The 20,789-nt window shown below is 46.8% G+C and overlaps 1 long non-coding RNA gene across 1 annotated transcript; it reads right to left on the bottom strand.

Moving 5' to 3' along the window:
- Positions 1-7,900: 7,900 nt before the first annotated feature.
- On the bottom strand, positions 7,901-20,337 carry LOC149329587 (uncharacterized). Its single transcript, XR_016285406.1, has 3 exons — positions 19,955-20,337; positions 19,189-19,278; positions 7,901-8,313 (listed from the first exon to the last, which is right to left on the bottom strand). It is a non-coding gene; the product is annotated as an uncharacterized LOC149329587 (long non-coding RNA).
- Positions 20,338-20,789: the final 452 nt, after the last annotated feature.

Raw genomic sequence — 20,789 nt, 5'->3', positions numbered from 1 at the left:
TTTAAATTGAGCGATGCCGCGAGCGGCGGACATTCGTAGTTCGACGACCGACGAGCACGTTTGTTGCTTACGCCGCCGCCGAGTGATTCAGTTCTTTTGTGGGCGCAAGTCAGCCCAAATAAAGAGCTTCGTTTCCAAGACTGGTTGGTGTCTTCCTGACCGCTGAACTGCCGTCACTACAACGTGACATCTGGTGGAGGTGCGGGGTAGCCTTCCATGTACCGGACACCCCCTACAAGCCGTGACGCCAGCCCTCTGAGTCATCAACCGCAGGACCTGAGTACAGTCCACCGCGCTAGCCGACGCCTGCAAGGGGACGCACCAGAGTTCGGGAATCTGCCGGACCCTACCCGGAAGCGGAAGCCAGCGGAAACGTCCACCATGAGCTTGCCCCAGCCGACGACTCCAATCATTCTCCACCAGCCCCGGGTGCCACCAACCTTCGACGCTTCGCCTGGCGCCGACCCCGAAGAATGGCTGGAACAGTTCGACCGTGTGGCTGCCTTCAACAACTGGGATGATGCTACGAAACTTAGGTAAGTCTTCTTCGCCTTGGAGGGACCAGCAAAAGTCTGGTTTGAGAATGAGGAAGCTAACCTCACGAACTGGGAAACCTTCAAGGAGCAGCTTCTAAAGACATTCACGAACGTTGTGCGAAAGGAGAGAGCCCAGCAGCTGCTACAGTCTCGCATACAACACCCAAACGAGACCGTTGCTGTGTACACTGAGGAAATGAAGCGTCTCTTCCGGCGTGCCGACGCAAACATGAAGGAAGAAGAAAAAGTAAGGTTGCTCATGCGAGGAGTTAAAGAGCAACTCTTTGCCGGCCTCGTCCGAAACCCACCGAAAACTGTCGCGGAATTTGTAGAAGAGGCATCCACGATGGAAAAAACTCTGGATGCCCGAGCCCGCCAGTATGACCGCCAGCAGCGCATTTTCTCAGCAAGCTGCCTGGACACCGCTAACAGCAATGACCTGCGGGATGTTATACGTCAAGTTGTGCGAGAGGAGCTCCGACGATTGCTGCCAACGGGAACGCAGCCGCAAATTTCATCGCTCACGGACGTCATCAGGGACGAGGTTCAACAGGCCTTGGGTGTGACGCCGACACCCACGCAGCCTCTGCAGCCCCCAGCCATGACTTACGCCGCAGCTGTGCGCCGTCCTGCCCCTCGACGACGGGACCCAAGCCCCTATCGCCCTCAGCCAGCTGCGTTGGACCGCCGCCCACTCGCCCCAACCCGCCCGTCCTACGAGCGACGCGCGCAGCCGAGGAAATGCGACGAGTGGAGAACTCCCGACCAGCGCCGCCCACTATGCTTCCACTGTGGCGAAGCCGGTCACGTCCTCCGGCACTGCCCATACAGAAGACTGGGCATCCGAGGGTTCTCTTACGACGCTCCACGACCCCGACCCGGCCAGCGACCAGCCGAAATCGAGGAGTTTTTGCGTCGGGAAGAATACTCATCGCCGAGCCGCCTATCACGTTCCCCGTCGCCATCGTCCCCGCGCTTTGTATCTCCTAGCCGAGGTTACGCCATGCGTGGACGCTCCCCCAGCCCCCGAAGGTTAAACTAAATAAAGCAGCCTCTGGAGGTGAGGTTGCTTCTAAGCACAATGATAAAGATCCTCCATCGACGAGTACTCAAGACCATGCCTCAACTACGACGACAACACCGACGACGACAACACCGACGACGACAACACCGACGACGACAGCTCCGACGACGACAGCTCCGACGACGACGACACCGACGACGACGACGACGACGCGGCCAGACTTGAAGCTTTTACCGTTGCCCAGTGAAGTAACGTCGCAGTACGCCCACCGCAGCCTCACTACTCGACGAAGCCGAGATCGTACACCGAAGACAACGTGCAATGCGCAAACGCGAACAAGTGACCTTGAAGTTATGATCGACGATCACGCGGTTACTGCCTTGGTGGACACCGGAGCTGACTACTCCGTCATGAGTGGGCCACTCGCTGTCCGACTCAGGAAGGTAACAACAACTTGGGATGGCCCGCTGATCCGCACCGCAGGTGGTAACCTGATTACGCCGTCAGGACGCTGCACCGCGAGAGTTACTGTAAATGGGAGAACCTACGCGACAACCTTCCTGATCCTACAGCAATGCTCGCGAGACGTGATTTTAGGAATGGACTTCCTGAATGAACATCGGGCGATCATCGACCTTCGATCCAAGTCGATCAAGCTTTCCACGGACAAAGCCATATCTGCAGCGACGACAGCGACTCATCGCGTTGCCTCAAACGTCCTTGACGAAGTACTGAGCGTGCCGCCCCGATCAAGTGTCTTCGCCTGCATAGGTACTGGAGACGTCGAAACTGCCGAAGGCGTCGTCGAGGGGAACACCCAGTTACTCCTTGATCGAGGACTGGGCGTCGCAAGGGTAGTCGCCCAAATCCGAAATGGCCAAGCCCAGGTGCTGCTAACCAACTTCACCGAAGAATACCGGCATCTAAACAAAGGTACGACGATCGCTTTCCTCGACGAGCTGGCGGACATCAGAGACATATGTGCCCTACCCGACCAACCCCTAGAACCATCTAACCAAGGCCATCAACCAACGTTTGATATCAACCCGACATTACCACGGAGCAGACAAGAACAAATACGCAGTCTTCTTCAAAAGTACAGCGATTGCTTCTCATCAGCATCGAATGTGCGAAGAACCCAGCTTGCCAAGCACCGCATTGTCACAGACGAACACGCCCGACCACTGCGACAGAGCCCCTACCGCGTATCGCCGCTAGAACGCCAAGCTATTCGCAAGCAAGTTGAGGAAATGCTACGTGACGACGTCATCCAGCCATCAAGGAGCCCCTGGGCAGCACCAGTTGTCCTAGTGAAAAAGAAAGACGGCACCCTTCGCTTCTGCGTCGATTACCGCCGCCTGAACAGCATTACGAAGAAGGATGTCTACCCCCTCCCCCGCATCGACGACACACTGGATCGGCTATGCAACGCTAAGTACTTCTCATCGATGGACCTGAAGAGCGGCTACTGGCAAATTGAAGTCGACGAAAGAGATCGCGAGAAGACTGCGTTCATCACGCCAGACGGACTCTTCGAGTTCAAGGTGATGCCATTCGGCCTCTGCTCTGCACCAGCGACGTTCCAGCGAGTAATGGATACGGTGCTCGCAGGCTTGAAGTGGCAGATTTGCCTCGTCTACTTAGATGACGTTGTTGTCTTCTCCTCAAACTTTGAAGACCACCTCAGAAGGCTTCGGATAGTGCTGGAAACGATCAAGTCTTCAGGCCTGACACTGAAACCAGAGAAGTGCCACTTCGCCTACGAGGAGCTGCTGTTCCTTGGTCACGTCGTAAGCAAGGATGGAGTTCGCCCAGACCCCCAGAAGACGGCTGCGATCGCAGAGTTTCCACAGCCTAATGACAAGAAAGCTATACGCAGATTCCTTGGATTGTGCGCTTATTACCGGCGATTCGTCAAGAACTTTTCGCGCATCGCTGAACCTTTGACCCAACTTACCAAGGCTGACGTGACTTTTAAATGGGAAAGGCCGCAAGAGGAAGCTTTCAACGAGCTGAAGCGCCGCTTACAGTCCCCTCCTGTGCTCGGGCACTTTGACGAAAACGCCGAAACCGAAGTTCATACCGATGCAAGCAGTGTGGGCTTAGGAGCGGTCCTCGTTCAGAAAAATGGCAGAGAGGAGAAAGTTATCGCGTACGCTAGCCGTTCACTGTCGAGAGCAGAAGCCAACTATTCGACGACAGAGAAAGAATGTCTCGCCATTATTTGGGCCACGTCGAAATTTCGCCCCTACCTATACGGACGACCATTCAAGGTTGTGAGCGATCACCATGCTCTCTGCTGGCTGGTCAATTTGAAAGATCCCTCCGGCCGCCTTGCTCGTTGGAGCCTGCGTCTTCAAGAATTCGACATAACTGTAGTGTATAAATCTGGCCGCAAGCATTCCGATGCAGACTGCTTGTCACGAGCCCCTGTCGACGCAGCACCCGAAGAGGAAGACGACGACGCTTTCTTAGGAACGGTAAGCGCCAGCAGTTTCGCGCAGCAGCAGCACTCGGATCCTGACTTGCAAAGCCTAGTTGATTATCTGAAAGGCAAGACCGCATCGCCTCCCCGAGGGTTCAAGCGGCAACTGTCGTCCTTCGTCCTTCACAATAATGTCCTCCTGAAGAAGAACTTCGCGCCCAACAGGACAGTACATCTTCTTGTCGTGCCCAAGAATCTTAGGCAAGAAATTATGCAGGCATGTCATGATGAGCCGACTGCAGGGCATCTCGGGATTGCTCGCACGTTGCACCGCATCCAGGAGAAGTACTATTGACCGCGGCTAGCTACCGACGTTTCCCATTACGTGAAAACGTGCCGTGAGTGTCAGCGACGCAAAACGCCTCCGACTAGACCAGCCGGACTCCTGAACCCCATACCACCTGCAACTAAGCCCTTTCAGCAAATAGGAATGGACCTCCTCGGCCCCTTTCCGACTTCATCATCAGGTAACAAGTGGATCATCGTGGCCACCGACTACATGACCCGATACGCCGAAGCAAAAGCGTTGCCTAATGGTACCGCAACAGAAGTCGCAAAATTTTTTGTCGAGCAAATTCTCCTGCGACACGGCGCCCCCGAAGTGCTCATCACCGACAGAGGGACGGCATTTACAGCGGAGCTGACGCAAGCCATTTTAAACTACAGCCAGACAAGCCATCGGAGGACAACTGCCTATCATCCACAAACCAACGGACTCACAGAGCGTCTGAACAAGACCATGGCAGACATGCTCTCCATGTACATCGACGCCGAACACAAGACGTGGGACTCCATTCTGCCCTACGTGATCTTCGCGTACAATACTGCCGTCCAGGAGACAACCAGGTTTACTCCATTCCAGCTGGTATACGGCAGGAAGCCCACGACAACACTCGACGCAATGCTCCCGCACGTTTCTGACGAAGACAACCTCGACGTCGCCGCCTACCTTCATCGCGCCGAGGAAGCCCGAAGACTTGCGCGGCTTCGCATTCAAGACCAGCAGCACACCGACGCCCGACGCTACAATCTGCGCCGACGAGACACGCATTACAAGCCAGGTGATCGTGTTTGGATATGGACGCCAGTTCGCCGCCGTGGATTGAGTGAAAAGTTGCTGCGACGCTACTTTGGCCCGTACAAGGTTCTCCGTCGCATCGGTGACCTCGACTACGAAGTCATCCCCGACAGCACGACAGCATCTCAGCGACGCCGCACACGCCCGGAAGTCGTACATGTCGTACGCCTGAAGCCATATTATGAACGCTAAAGGACTGGAAGTTTTCATTGTCCGTGTTTATTCTCATTTTAAAGCATCGAGACGATGCTTCTTTGGAAGGGGGGTAATGCCACGTATCATTGCAGTGTGTGTTCGTTCACGCTCAAGGCAGCAGGAAAGGGTCGTTATCACTTTTGTTCGTGGCGCGAGAAGCGACCAGACTAATCTCGATTGTTCGCAGCCATGAAAGGCTGTATCTAGGTTTTTCCAGATTACCGTAGACGATATTGACCTGTTATCTGGAAGTTTCCTTGCCGGCTTTAAATTGAGCGATGCTGCGAGCGGCGGACATTCGTAGTTCGACGACCGACGAGCACGTTTGTTGCTTACGCCGCCGCCGAGTGATTCAGTTCTTTTGTGGGCGCAAGTCAGCCCAAATAAAGAGCTTCGTTTCCAAGACTGGTTGGTGTCTTCCTGACCGCTGAACTGCCGTCACTACAACGTGACAATATTCAGAATAAAGAGACTGTTGTCCCCTTTTCTGTTTGGGATTATTTCTACCATCACGTAGTCCTCGCTTGTGTTTTCGAGTGCGTGTTGCGTTGCCGTTAGGTTTCTTTGCACTAGCGTGGCCGTGAACGACTTGGGTTTGTGCTCTTTTTGCACTTCTAGCGGGGTGTACGCGGCGTAGCCATTTAATTTGACCATGCCGCTTGCCTCCTGCGGCGTGATTACGTCCGGTGTGGTTATGTTTTTTTTAATGTATGCCTGCAGGTTCCATCTTTTGGACTGGAAGCCTCTGCAGTTCCACTGCCAGATTTTAATTTGTTGGCGAGGGGCCATGATGTTCTACAGAGGCTGCTGCTGCGGTTGCAGCGAGGGGAGGGTGTTGCCGGCAACAGGGGGAAGCCTGGCTTCTATGTTTGCTAGTTGTTCCAGAATTTGCTGGAAGCAACCCATGGTTCGTTCCCTGAACATGACGAATTCCGCCGTCAGATTGTCAGCACGTTCGGCTATTTTGTCTACCCTAGCGGTAAGGGCATCAATTCTAGCGTCTTGAGCGTCAACCCGCTTCAAGAGTGTGTTCATGTCTGACCTAACCTTGATGTGGGTTTTAGCCGATGCGTCCTCGTTAGGACTTTCTGCCGCCTTTTTGGGAGTACTGTCGTTTGTGTTTCCCTCTCTGGGTAGAGGTCTTTTCAAGGGGACTCTGGTGTCTGTGTCCATTGTGTTTTGAATGTCTCCCCCTTCATATGCGTCACGCTGGGGCGCCTGACTCGCGTTTTGTGATTGTTGCAAAGGTGGGTTTTCGACCACCTTCGGCTGTTTTTGGTTAGCGTTAATGAGTTTCCTCAGCTCCGCCATCTCCTTCTTTATGGTGTCTAGCTCTCTGTCCCTCTTAGCGAGCTGCTCTACCAGTTCCTTCTCCCGAACGGTTTCCCAAGAAGAGGCCTTATCTGGCCAGCTCACCTTTTTGCCCGCGTCTCTGTCCTTGCTTGAGCCTCTTCCTCTGCTCGAGCTGCTCTCTCTGTCAGGACCCGAGCTGGCGCCTCCGGTCCACGGTAATGGTGGGAAGGAGCTCGATCTGCTTCTCCCCCGGTGGCCTTGGCGGGTGCCGCTGTGGTCCCTGGTCTTCGGTCTTGGTTGGTGTCCGGAGTCAAGTTGCCGCAGGTCGTTCTTGGCTTTATAAGGTTCTTTCTTTGCCAGCCGATACTTGCAATTCCGGCTGCCGGTGTTGTGTGGCCCCCCGCATACGATGCATTCGGGCTTGCATGTCGGCAGTTCTCCCTCCGGTGGGTCTGGATGGTCTTCGCCGCATCTGCGGCAACGCTTTACCCATGGCTTATAGCACACATCCGTCCTGTGTCCCGTCTTCCTGCAGTTGTAGCAGGTCTCTACCCGCTCTCGGTACGGGTAGACGATGAACACTGATCCCCAGTAGAAGACTTGTCTGGGAAGCTTTTTCTGTCCAAAGGTGATGAGAATAGATCTCGACTTGCCAATTCTTCTGTCGTTCAGTACTACGATGTCCGGGTTGCGTTTGATGAATCCTTGGCGGACGTCTTCCGGTGTTCCGATATCATAGGCGTTGTATACCACGCCCTTAATTGCGTCGTCGGGAGCCGCGACGTAGGGTGCACTGTAAAAAATAAAACACCCTTAAAGGAGTTTCCAGGTGTCTATAACTCGCACCCTTGCACCCGGCCCAGAAGGGTGTTTTGTGATTTCAATACACCTTTCACATGGGGTGTTTAATGAAAAAACCAACCCGAAAATGATATAACTTGACCCAAAGGTGTTGAGGTGTATCACACACTTTACCACCGAGCCAAAGGAGTTTTATGCTTCTTACACCCCTACACCCTTCAGGAAAAAGCATGCAATGGGTTCATAATTTGTCCCCACTTTTATTACTTTTCTTAAGCGTTCTTTAAATTTACCATTATAATGCCTATGTATTGCAATATACCTGTATTACTGGAGCTCTTCATAGCAGTAAACAGGCTGTATGCACCTAAGAAAAACGTTTATTGACAAAACTCACAAAACTGCAGAAATGTTGAAAATTTTTATTAGAACAAAACATCCATAAAACAATGCACAAGAAGCTTCTCCAATGAATTCCTCACTGCCATGCCATCCAAAGAACTTAAAATTTTAAGGTACAACAGCACCATACCTGCCATTATTGGGTTTATGGTGCTGCAAGAATAAGGTTCCATTGCACTTACTCTACCTCCTAATTTTCCAGAGCAAACAATGAAAAATTCATGCTTGTGCAGCCTTTCAGAGCAAACAGAATGAAAAATTCATGCCTGTGCAGCCTTCTATACCAGCCTGAAGAAGGCTTGGACTGTGACGCTCACTCCCAGGAATAAGCAAAAAAGCAAACTTAAGGCAGCTTATGCTGAACACGCATATTCCTGACATTATGGCAGTTGTGGAGTGAGCCGCAGTGGTAAGCCTGCTGAGTAGTCATCCTCCCTCGACGAACAGGTTCTCAGCCACCTCAGGATTGTCTTCGGTGAACAGCATACATGGTGTGAGTCTGCATTTCAGACAAAAACAGTAAAATATTTCACATCAGTATACACTGCTCAATGGTCCTTATAAACGCCAACATATTGCTCATTAACAATGTGTTTTATAATGCATGCTAACACTAACAGAAAGAAAATCTGCCCAAGTGGCAAGCAAGTGCCAGCTGTTATCTTTTGAACCATTCCAAAGAGGCCACCGTGGTTTAGAAAAAATAGCTCTAAGCGGCATTATATAAACAATGTTCTAGCTAAAAAGCTAGATGTTATGAAATGGAATGAAGGTAGTCAGGCCATGCAATTAATTCTGCACGAACTGCTAAAAGCTAGTGCAAACCACTGGCCTGCCTGGCGGGTAAACTGACTATAAAAGGCACAAAACACCATGACAACAAAGGCAAAAATAGAGCACTTCAAAATGCTTTACAATAAACCGAACGACAAGTAATGTGCAACATTCACTGTAACAGAAAGCACAGTATCTGATCAAAGTCAGCAATACGACCCCTTCCATGAGAGTGGTCGGCTGCAACTAACGCAAAGCATGCATTCATTATTATACCAAGCAAGTGACATCTTGAAAGGCAGGCAACAGTGCTAAGTTAACATATCTCCCATGTCTGCAGCCAGTAACCTCAAAAATCCATCAAGAAAAATTTGCACAAGGCCACTAAACTACTACAAGAAAAGGAGCTCGGCCAGTTGGTGCATGAATCTTTGCAAAACCACGCAGGATAACAGGACACAGACAAGACAGGTGCAGCGATAACAACTGCGGAATTTATTGTTTAGTTTGCAATGAATACAGGAAGCATCATCCAAAATACAAAGAAGGGAAGTCATGGAATCGTCATTTTGTCAAATCTGTCGTGATTATTTATCCAGGTAGTTGATTTCTTTTTCGTTAGAGTTAGTGATGATGTGCTTAAACAGGTTGAACAATTCTTATGTACCATGCACGTCTCTTACATTTCCTCAGAATTTTACATTGTCGAAAGTGTGATACTATACACTCACAGTCCGATACGTGTCTTGGTAGCTTGCTACCATATCCTTTCTCAGTATTCCGACATGTTGCATTAGATAAATGTTAACATGCTGACCTTATTTCCCAACACAGGACGCTCCGCGTGACGGAGGGTTCTTGTAAACTAAGCCACTGTTGCATGCCATGAATTTGTCTCTGTGCGTCTTACACTGGGCTGTTTGTGAAGCACCTTTGCTAGGAGCATTGCAAACTACATTAAGCTACTTTCTGTGAAAAAGCAAATGAAGCCACTGCAAAGAGCTTCCACAAGCTGCAAAAGAAAGTCATGCCAACAACTTGACCAAACTAGGGCTGGTTGTGAAAAAGAGTGAGGGCCTATGCCTGAATGCCTTCTTTATGGCAAAAATGCAATGATAACTGGCCTTTCAGAGTAATTGTCTCTGAACAAGGATCGTGGCAACAACCCTTAGGGCAGTATCTGCAAGAATTGCTCTCCTTGCTCACCGTGGAAGACCTTTTCCTGATAAAAAAGCCAGATGTGTCCGCATTCCTCTTGAACAGCCGTCTAGAAGGAGTGTCTTCTCATTCTCATCAAGGACTAACATTACACGCTGCCACATACCACCTTGTTTGAGACTGTAAGAGAAGGCATTGATTCAATGGGAGCAGCATGATTCCAGATCCAATGCAGAATTAATGCTCATAGATTCCTCGAGTTGCTAACCATCTATTATTTTAGTTTCATGACCTGCACATACAGTGGCAAGGAGTATGCACCAGTTCCTGTGTTGCACTAATTCTCATTGTCCTGCTAGCCTGTCAAGATAGCCAACTATTAAAAAGCTTTTCATGGCACCAATTTAATAATGACCTTCAAATTCTTGGACGACTTCCTAGTAATCGACAAGCTTCATAAGAAAGGGCAATACAACGGCACTGTTCACATATTCAAGACCTTCTCCGAAGTTCTTGCTGGAGGTACAGCTTCTCGAGCTATGGCTGCACATCAGAGAGGCCCATATGTGTTGGTGTTACGTCCCACAGTTGAAAAAAAGACTGTTGCTACTGGCACACTAAAAAATGCCTCAAACAGATTGTGTACTGACCGTCAGCAGGAAAGCATTGAGGCCCAATTAACATAGTTACCTGAAGCTGGTTTACCCGATGACCTGGTCTGCAGCCTAGGCTTGAAGATAATGAAAGAAATTTTCTGATCCACCCTAACGAGGCTTCAGAAAGAAGAATGGAAGTTAGCTGTGACGGCGTATGTGCATGGTATCAGCCACGTGCTAGAGAAAGTGGTCAGGCAAGCTGGTGTGAACTTAGTAAACAAGGCGCCTAAGTAACTGTCGCATGCTGTGAATTTGACTGCCTTCTATACCAGGCTGTCTTTGAAGCACCCTTGCTGGGCGTGTTGCATACTAAGTTCACACCAGCCTGCCTGACCACTTTCTTTCGCGCGTGGCTGATACCATGCACCTATGACCTTAATCACCATGTTGCCCACTACCCTCCCGGCTTCCACGTACTCCTCTGGCTCCCTGCGCGCCATGTGGGCCTGGGTGAGAAGCTGCTGCCTCATTGCGTGGGTCCTTACCGCATCTTCTCTTAAGGCAACTGAGCAATGTGACCTATCAAATCACGTCCCTGGACTACCACACTCCTCCCACGGCCTCCCCACAAAGCTCGCGCACGTCACCCGTCTTAAGCCCTACCATTCACACCACCTTAGGGCACCCAGGGACTGTGCTTCCTTCCACGAGGCGGAGGGGGTAGTGCCACAGTGCAAGTTGCAAGGTGAAGAGGACGTTTTGACGCTGGACAGTCGACAACGGGGCCGCTGCAGCTAGTGCTTGGGGTGACTTGGTTTGGTGTGCCTTCTGAGTGCGACCTGTCGCGCCTGCTGCTGAGCTAAACCCCATAATAATATTCTACGACAGCTATGGTCCGTTCTTTCTGAAGCCTTTTAGAGGTAGATAGGCAAATTTCTTTATCCTGAAGCCAAGGCTGCAGATGAGGTCATCTGGGAAATCAGCTTCAGGTAGCCATGTCAGGTGGGCCTCAAGGCATTCCTGCTGACGGTCAATACACGACCTATTTAGGATATTTTTCAGTGCGCCAGTAGCAACAGCCTTTTTTTTCGACCCTGGGAAGAAACGCCAGCACATATGGGTCTCTACAAAGTACAGCCATAGATCGGGAAGCTGTACCTCCAGTGGCATTTCTTTGGTCAGCTCAAAGTTGGCAAGAACTTTGGAGAAGATCATGAAGATGGCAACAATGACTTTGTGTTACCCTTGGTAATGAAGCTTGTGATTACTAAGAAGTCGTCCACAAATCGGAAGGTCATTATCAAACTGGTGCCATGCAAAGATTTTTAATAGTTGGCTATCTTGACAGGCTAGCAGCACAATGAGAATTAGTGCTACGCCGGAACTGGTGCATACTCCCTGCTACTGTATGCACACATCATTAAACTTTACATAGGTAGAACGGAAGTAGATGGTTAGCAACTCGAGGAATCTATCCGCATTAATTCTGCACAGGTTCTGGAATCGTACTGCTCCCATTGAATTAATGCCTTCTCTCATAGTCTCAAACAAGGCGGCATTTAGCAGCGTGCAATGTAAGTCATTGATCAGAATGAGAAGACAATTCTTCTGTACAGCTGTTAGAGAGGAATGCGGACACTTCTGGCTTCTTTACCAGGAAGAGGTCTCCCACGGTGAACAAGGGGAGTAATTCTTGCAGATACTGCCCTAAGGGTTGCTGCCTTGATCCTTGTTCAGCGACAATTACTCTGAAAGGCCAGTTATTGCTGAGTGTTTTTGCAATAGAGAATGCATTCAGGCACAGGCCATCACTTTTCTTCATCGCCAGCACTAATTTGGTCAAGTTGCTGGCTTGACACAATTTTTTAGGTTTCGTTCTTCACTGTATGGCGCTTGACCTTCTTTTGCAGCTTGCGGAAGTTCTTTGCGATCGCTTCATTTGCTTTTTTGCAGAAAGTAGCTGAACGTAGTATGCAACGCACCCAGCAAAGGTGCTTTAAAAACAGCCCAGCACAAGATGAAGCACTGAAACAAATTCACAGCATGCGACTGTGGCTTAGTTTACAAGATCAGTCTCTCATGCAAAGCGTCGTATGTTGGGAAATAAGGTGAGCGTGTCAACATTTGTCTAATAGAACAAGTCAGCAACACTGAGACAGGATATAGTAGCAAACTAGCAAGACACGTGTCGAACTGTGAGTGCACCCCACACTTTCGACAATGTAAAATTCTTAGGAAATATAATGAACAGCTCATGCTGAGACATATGAGACATGCATGACACATAAGAATTGTTCAACCTACGCACGCACATCATCACTAACGCCAACGAAAAAATAAATTGACTATCTGGATTAATAATCACGACAGATGTGACCAAATGATGATTCCACGACTTTCCTTCTTTTGTATCTTGGATGATATTTCCTCTATCTATAGTGAGCAAAGCAATAAATTCCTCAATTGTTAGTCAGCACAGTATCTGCGTCTTCCTGTCAGTGTCCTGTTACCCTGCACGCTGCTTTGCCTAGACTAATAGACTATCTAAATCTGGAAAAAGACCACAAGGGGTTCCAAGCTGTTTCCTTTCTGGTTTGCGTTCCCTTTCTTTGAGGCATACATGCACCATGTAGTGAACAAAAGTACAAAGTAGATAAATAGAATAAATCATTTGGCAAATATCACTACTGTAAAATGGTGTTAACAAATGGCCACATTCATCCTTAGGACAGATCTGCATTTCATCTGCCATTACAAATGAAACATGAAAATTCCAAGCACCCAGGTGAATGCATACATTTTTCCCAGAAATTTACCAAAGGTACACACAGTGATACCATTCCAGTGGATCAGTTGAGTATGCTGTTCAGGAGCAGCAATATTCATATGGGGTGAATGCTTGCAGGAAAAAATATTGGCAATGCAATATATGTTCGCATACAAGATGCGAAATAAACAGTATGATATGGACCCATTCCAATTATGCCAGCAGAAAAAATTGCATTCAACCTACACTCCAATATTAATCGAGTTACAAAAATATCATAAAGGCTTTTTCAAACAAGCACACAGTTGGCATTTATATGTCATTGGATCATTCCATGCCAACTGTTCCTCCAGGCTTACCACTGAATCTTCGATTTCTTTAAAAAAATTCATGGCTTATTGCATTACTTAGGCAAACATTATCCCAGCTTGTTTTAGGCGGAATAATTTTTTCCCATCGTGGCCACCATCTCACGTTTGTAAGCGCTAGCCAGACCTAACCTTGCAAAAAAATTTGTGAAAAGAAACATTCTTAAGCAGGACTATGAAGTTCTTGTTATATAAATTAAAGGTATTCTATATCCAATGCAGTAATATGAACTTATTTTGTTTTAAATAGAACATGTAAGAAGTACAAAATATGAAAATTTGAGATCTTTTATCAAATTTTATGTTCTCACAGTATTATTCTATTTTCTAAGCTGTTGAGAAGACAAAGGTGATAAAAATGTTTCAGAGAGCAAAACAAGTAAGGCAAGTCAGCGAAAGGATTCTAAAGTCGAGAAAATTTGCTTTATGTGATATATTCAGTAGTCTACTACATAATGAGGTGATCTTAATTAAATTATGAAAGATAGAAAGTTAAACAGCACCATTTAATGGCATTTATTTTTAGTTCAATTGGAGCTCTTTTTTTGTTTTAAGCGAGAAAACAATCTTGCAAGTTGAGTCCCAGCGTTCAACATTGACACTGCACAGTGCTTCCTTTTCACTCCAGCACACTTTGCCACCGGCTGTAAATTACACAAAACCAGCACTCCGCTGCACGAATACAATGGTGTGCTGGTCTTCGATGGCACCAGCTTCGGCAATAAAGAAATCTGCTGAACGATAGATTTACAAGAAGTAAAACTGAAGTGGCCACATGGCAGAACGACTCTCGTTCCTCGGCACAAACAGTACTCAGCCGGGAAGCACTCTTGTGGTCTGACCAATCAGAGTTAAAACCTCTACTACCATGGAAATTATTTAAACTTTTCAGTGGAATGGACTTTTTCACCACATCACATGGGAGGATTGCTTGTGACAGCATTTGTGGGAGTGTGAGGACCCCTGCAGCAACAGCAAGCATTCAGAGGCCATAGAAAGGTCAAATACTGTTCTTGTATAAGCTATTTACATGGGCGGAGACAACCATTAAGATTGTCGTAGCCCTCTGGGTGCTCCAACAAAATATTCAAGAAAACAAAGGTGAACTCACTAGGCGGTTTACAAGAGTGCTACCATTACAAGGAATACCCATTTTTCACCACATCAAGCCTTTTTTATCTCTCTCAATGGTGCACTCTGGACTTAAGTCATGCTTGAGTTTAAACTGACAAAATTTGAGCGAATATGCCAGCAGACTTCTCAAAACCAAAATATAAGGAGCATCCACTTGGAGTACCATGCAGCAAAGCTTTGTCTCCTTCATGCCGGCTCTAGCATGCACCGCAGTGTCGAGCAAGCAGCCAGCAATGCTGCGGTTGAAGGTAGACTCAAATTGCAAAATTATTTTCTCGCCTAAAATGAAAATTGCTCCAATTAAAATTTTAGAAATGCCACAGCCATTACAAAATAAATGAGGCCAACCTCACTGTGCAACTGGTGGCTGAATATGCCTCAAAAATATAATTTTTTTTTAGCTGACTGACATGCCTTGCGTTTTTTTCATCTCAAACACTTTTATTCCATCCTTTGCCTTTTGGATAACCCAGAAAAATGGTTTAAATGACAGTTATGAGAACATAAATTGGATAACATATATCAATTTCCAATATTTTTGCACCTTCTTTCATGTTTTATACATGAGTCCAATTTATTGGATATGAAAGCACATCCTTCATTTATACGAAAAAGTTTCAGTCATGCGTAAAGCATATATTTTTAACATGTTCTTTTGCAAGACTTAGCTTTGCTTGTAAACATAGGACGGTGGCCACGACATGAAACTTCTTTTTCTCTGCCAAGAACATGATGGAAAAATCTTTGTCATAGTAATAAAATAAGCCATGATTTTTTTTGTTTCTTTAAGAAATCAAGTGGAGTCGAGTGCAAAAGTCTGGATAAGGTGGCTTGGAATCACCTTATTCAGTATTGCACCGGAACAAAATACACAGCCTACTTATCACCAGGCATATAGCAGCTTCCGTATAGGTCAATATATTGGCTGGACTTTAAGAGGCTTCTGTAACACTAGAAAAAATTACAATTGCAAGTTACAAAGAGGACACCAATCTGAATCTTTACATTGTACAGATGTATAACCCTGACACTGAGAACTCCCACTCCCTCCCCTACTTGGATGGTGGCATTGTTCCTGCCAGTCTACCAAATATGGTCCCCGCAATATCATAATGAGTCGAGCATTTTGCCTTCTGTAGACGTGAGCAGCAAAGGAGACTTAATGCTGCTAACAACAAATATAAGCATCCTAAGAGTTTGGTAAGCTTGCAAAATTTAAGCTTGTTCGTTTCCAAAAAGATGCAATAGCAATCTGAATGGTCATTCATTCAAACCATGCGAATGCAATTGGTAAAATGGCTTCACAATGTAAAAAGTTACTTTCTTGAACTAGTCGGTACATGTTCGTCAGCATGAAAGGCACACCATGACAGTAATGGGATGAAAGAACTAGAGAGACTCGGCGCTGACTGACGATTTTTATTGCTACCACACAATAAACAAGTGAAAAAAGGGCACACCCAACATTTATTTTGCAACAGTTTGCCTGCTTGCAAAACATGTGGCACTGCATTAACGATTGTCTGCGAAGGGCAAAAACCCTGGCGAATAAAAACAAAAAAAAAAGTGTTAAAAATGTAGAAAAAACCATTACTCTGCCGTCTTAACTGCTGAGGTAGCCTAGTTCTTTGCATGCGAGCACAACAGTAGGTTTGCTGATGCATTTGTCTTGCTCCTGACACATCAAACGCATCAACAACAATCTCCCGCGTGTGCTGGTCCTTATGTAAGTGCACAGTATGGTTGGCTGAAAGCAGAGGCGCAGTTTTCACACGACAGCCAATATATAACCATATTGCTTTCGGGAGGTGGTTTTAAGGAGCTCTTGTGTTCGCTCATAAAGTCGTTTAGGCATCTCCTGTTTGACTGATACAGCCCGTTCCGCGGGATAGCTCACTTCTGTGCGCCACATTTTTGGGGCACTTGTACATAAGAGAATTCTTGGTTCTTTTCGCATTCTGCGGGTGGCAACCCTTCACAGTTGACACTCTTGCAGAGACGTTGCAATTTGCTTGGAGCAGAGAATACTACTCAAACACCGGCCCTAGCTCCTATTCTTTTCAAGTTGTGAGACACGTGTGAGACGAGATTGTTGTTGATGCGTTCGACCCGTCAGGAGCAAGACAAGTGTGTCAGCAAACATTCTGTTGTGCTCACACGAAAAGAACTATACTTGGGGTAAGCTTTCTGTGGCTATGCAGTGGAAGCTATGAGGGCAAGGCTTTTACAAGCGTGCCTCTTATCACACCGTCACGAGGGACAGAGATAGGTGGTTAAGCTGGAGGTGCGTGCTCGTACCTTCCCCTGCATAGCCACAGAAAGCTGTCCCCGACTATGGGCTACCTTAGCAGCTTAGAAGGCAGAATAGTGATTTTTTTTCAACATTTTTTATTCTTTTTGTTTTTATTCGCCAATGTTTGTTTTGCTTTATGTAGTCAATCTTTGATGCAGTGCCACGTGTCGGTAGTGCTCGTTTTTCATCGATTTATTGCTTAACAGCAATAAAGATCAGTAGTGAGTCAGCACTGTACCTTTAAGTGATAGCTTCACAATGTAATGAAACATTTTTGGTACTACTTCAGTCAAAACAGACATCAATAATAGTTAAGGAATCACAAACGAGAGTGTACTAGAATGTAAAATAATGCAGTTCTGCAGGCACCTCACAGCAGCATGAAAATTCATTGCATACCAAAGGCTAAGCTTAAAGAAACCTTAAAGATTAACCATGAGCTCCCCAAAAGTGATCAGAGACCGTTTGTTGACTTCCACCTGTTCCTTGGGAATGATCACATGTGCTCCACGTACTTTACTGCCAATGGGTGTAATCACAAGGCAATATGAACACAAGTGCTATATCCACTATCATACTGCAGGCTTTGTACACACACACAAGAAACAAAAGCGACAAACAACAGCATTAATTGAAAAAAACAAAACAATCTACACAGTGGCTACCATTACACTAGTCAGATAGGCAGCTACCTCCCAAATGCATGCTTATACCCGAGAGAAAACACTTATTTTAAACAACCAGAGTGACATTTTAGCTACACTTCTAGTATGTTCCATTTCACACTTTAGTAAAATGGAGGCGAACCTATGCTAGTGAGGCAACAGCTTCCGAAACTGTGACTGGCCATGTTAGGTGGAAGACGTTGCCTTTCACTAACAACTTCTAATGCACTGCAAGAAGTGGTGAGGTGAAATATACTACTCTGCTTGCAAGTCACAGACATGCTGGATTAGGAGCAGCAGGTAATTGCTACTGATTACACTGCGGCCCATGCTCTGCGCAGTTGAAATAATTGTGATGCCAGCTACTGCTACCTCAAAAAAAAAAAGAACAGTGGGGTTATGAGTCACACAGTTGGCTATTCTGCTTTAACATAGACCGGACTGGCATAAGTGACTGTACAGGAAATGGGAGATGTATTAAAGCCAAAAAGTCATTCAGCTTGCTCTTGCCTACATCTGCAAGTGTGCTCTTGGTGCCAGATGTCCCACAAACTAACCCTCTAGGCTTTCTATGCCACCGTTATCAATGGCTTTTAGTTGATTCTAGCTGCAGCTAACTAACTTGAATGCTGATGCTACAGTAAGGGTCTAGATTTTTTTTTAATTATCACTCTTGATTGTCTAAGTATTCATACCTGCTTCTGCATTGGGCTTCTGACTGGCTTATTTAAATGAGTGTACCTGCATTATATTTGTCATACTGAGACCCTTACATATGCCCACATATATTTAGTTACAAAAGCAGGTCTTAAAGTGAGCACCCAGTGAGTAGAGGTTCTGTTTTAGCACAGGATTTTATTTTGCAGCACTTTTTGTAACCCATTTTCCATTACCAAAAACTGATAACGACAATGTTTAGAAATTCCCAACTTCGTGACACACAAATAAAGATGCACCAAAAAGCTCTAGCTTTTGTCCTAATCCTATTCACATCATACAAAACAAACCCATCCACACATTGGGCACTTCGTTCGCCTTCTCTTGGAATCCGCTTCGTTGGTCCTCAAGTGTTGGTTGGTTGGCTTATGAGGTTTAACGTCCCAAAGCGATTAAGGCTATGAGAGACGCCGTAGTGAAGGGCTCCGGAAATTTCGACCACCTGGGGTTCTTTAACGTGCACTGACATCGCACAGTACACGGGCTCAAGTGTAACGGAGTGGATTCCAAGAGAAGGCAAACGTAGCAGTGGGCGGCAGGAAGTTAGGCGGGTGGATGAGGTAAAGACATTATGCGGTAGCACACTTTTTATCACCAAATGCTAGTACCAAGTTTGCAGGGATATGGTAGCCGCAGCTGGCAAAGGCAGTCCTTTGCCCTGCAGTGGGTGTAATCAGGATGATGATGATGACGAGAAAACTACGTTCAACAACACTCAAACTGGTTAGCAATAACCTTATGCTGACAACGAACTAGCAAGGATGTACAAATAAATGAGGGCATGGTTAGGCTATGTACCCTGTTTCATGAAGCAGCTTGATGAAGGAAAGAAGGGAAAATGGCCCAAAAGAGAACCAAGCATACAAAATAAAAAGAAGCTGACAGCAAGAACTAAAACGCACCTTTGCTTCCATACTGCTCATGAATATTGCCCAGTGGCAACAAGGTGCAAGCTGTCGCTGTGGACTCCCATGTGGATGTAGATGTTTCCCCTGCAGACATCCATTTAATACCATCACGATTACAGACCGCCAAAATTCAGAAATTAGGTCACCATGGCCAAACAATGAAGCTTTTAAAAACTTGAAAAAGCAAGCTAAATATACCTAGCTGGCACAGCACAGGATTCTTTAATCTGGATGCCGTTCTAAAAACAATTAAAGAACCAAAATAGATAGCAGCGTCAACAAATTTTTGCAAAAACCTGGCCTGATGCAAAAACGACCAGCGGTCAGCGCCTGCAGCACACAAAACTGAAAGCTTATCTCAGACGTCACGCTGACGCAACGCATTTTACGCAGAGATACGGAATAGACCTTACGCACAGGAGGAAAAATTACCACGTGCAGATAAACCGTAGGACAAGGAATTTGACGAAATAGCGTTAAACGGCTTTAAATTTGACAGAACACACATACTAGAGCTCTTAAGTAGCATGAGGCAGTACTCTGCAACATTCGTTTCGTCAAAACAAAAACAGCTCTGAGTAGAATCATTCTCGGCGAACTCTGTTCAGTGCTGCTTCTCTTCTTGGATACACGGAAAGAGCTGCCTGTCTGCAGATCTTGGCACTTTGGTACTAGAAGCGGGAAGCCTTGAGGCCGCTCTTCCATAAAATATGCTATGAATAATGCAAACCAGCATGCATGAAGACATAGTATTGCTTACCATGCGAGGCAGGTGCGTAGTCGTGCCGAGCTGATGAAGTACGTCTCCAAATCACGGCAACGCTCGTTTTTCATTAACGCCGACTTCAGGACGTTTCTACATTACAAAATGCATTCTGGTGCATAAACACGCGCACATTATAACTTCGCCCGTGATTTCTGATATCAAACCTTTAAAACGTGAGCGAGCGCCGGCCTTTCTGCCAATCTACAACAAAGAAACGCATTCGGCAGAGCCTCCAAAGGGTGCTTCTGTTCCGATACGTGAGATACGCGTACTTGGACAGCAGTGAACGAACCTACGCACTACTCCAGTTATATATGCACAAAAAACACTTCAGTTCAACGCGGTACCTCGAAAAATGCAGTCGAAAACGCAGTTCACGTCAACCGCTGAAAACCGCACACCACGACGCGACGCCATACCACACACAACAGGCGGGAAAAAATCAACAAAGGCCCGACGGTACCGGTGGCCGCCTAGCGGCGGAAATGTAGTTTCACTTCCAGTTTTGAATTCAGTTTATTGGGCTTTTAACAGTGCGTACGGAAGCTAGAATGTATTTGCAGCATTGGAACAGCATACGCAACGATTGCCAACCGTTACCAGTTACGGAAAATGCGAAGTGATTAAATTAGATATATTTCTTCGGATTCAAAAGTTACCATGAATTGGCCCCCTTGCCGTTTTTTTTTCTTTTTACGTTCACTCCAGCGGCTGCATTTCGATGGTGGCGAAATATATATAAAAAAAGTGTAGCCTATATCGTCGTCGAAAGTGGAGGGAGCATGAAATGTATGGCAGTCACGGCGTAGCACATTTTAGGACGGCACCC

The sequence above is a fragment of the Amblyomma mixtum genome, chromosome 9 (genome assembly GCF_055824585.1).
Source record: "Amblyomma mixtum isolate Tamu chromosome 9, ASM5582458v1, whole genome shotgun sequence".
Lineage (NCBI taxonomy): Eukaryota > Metazoa > Arthropoda > Arachnida > Ixodida > Ixodidae > Amblyomma > Amblyomma mixtum.
Note: the sequence above shows the minus strand (reverse complement) of the source record. Positions and strands in the feature narration are given on the sequence as shown.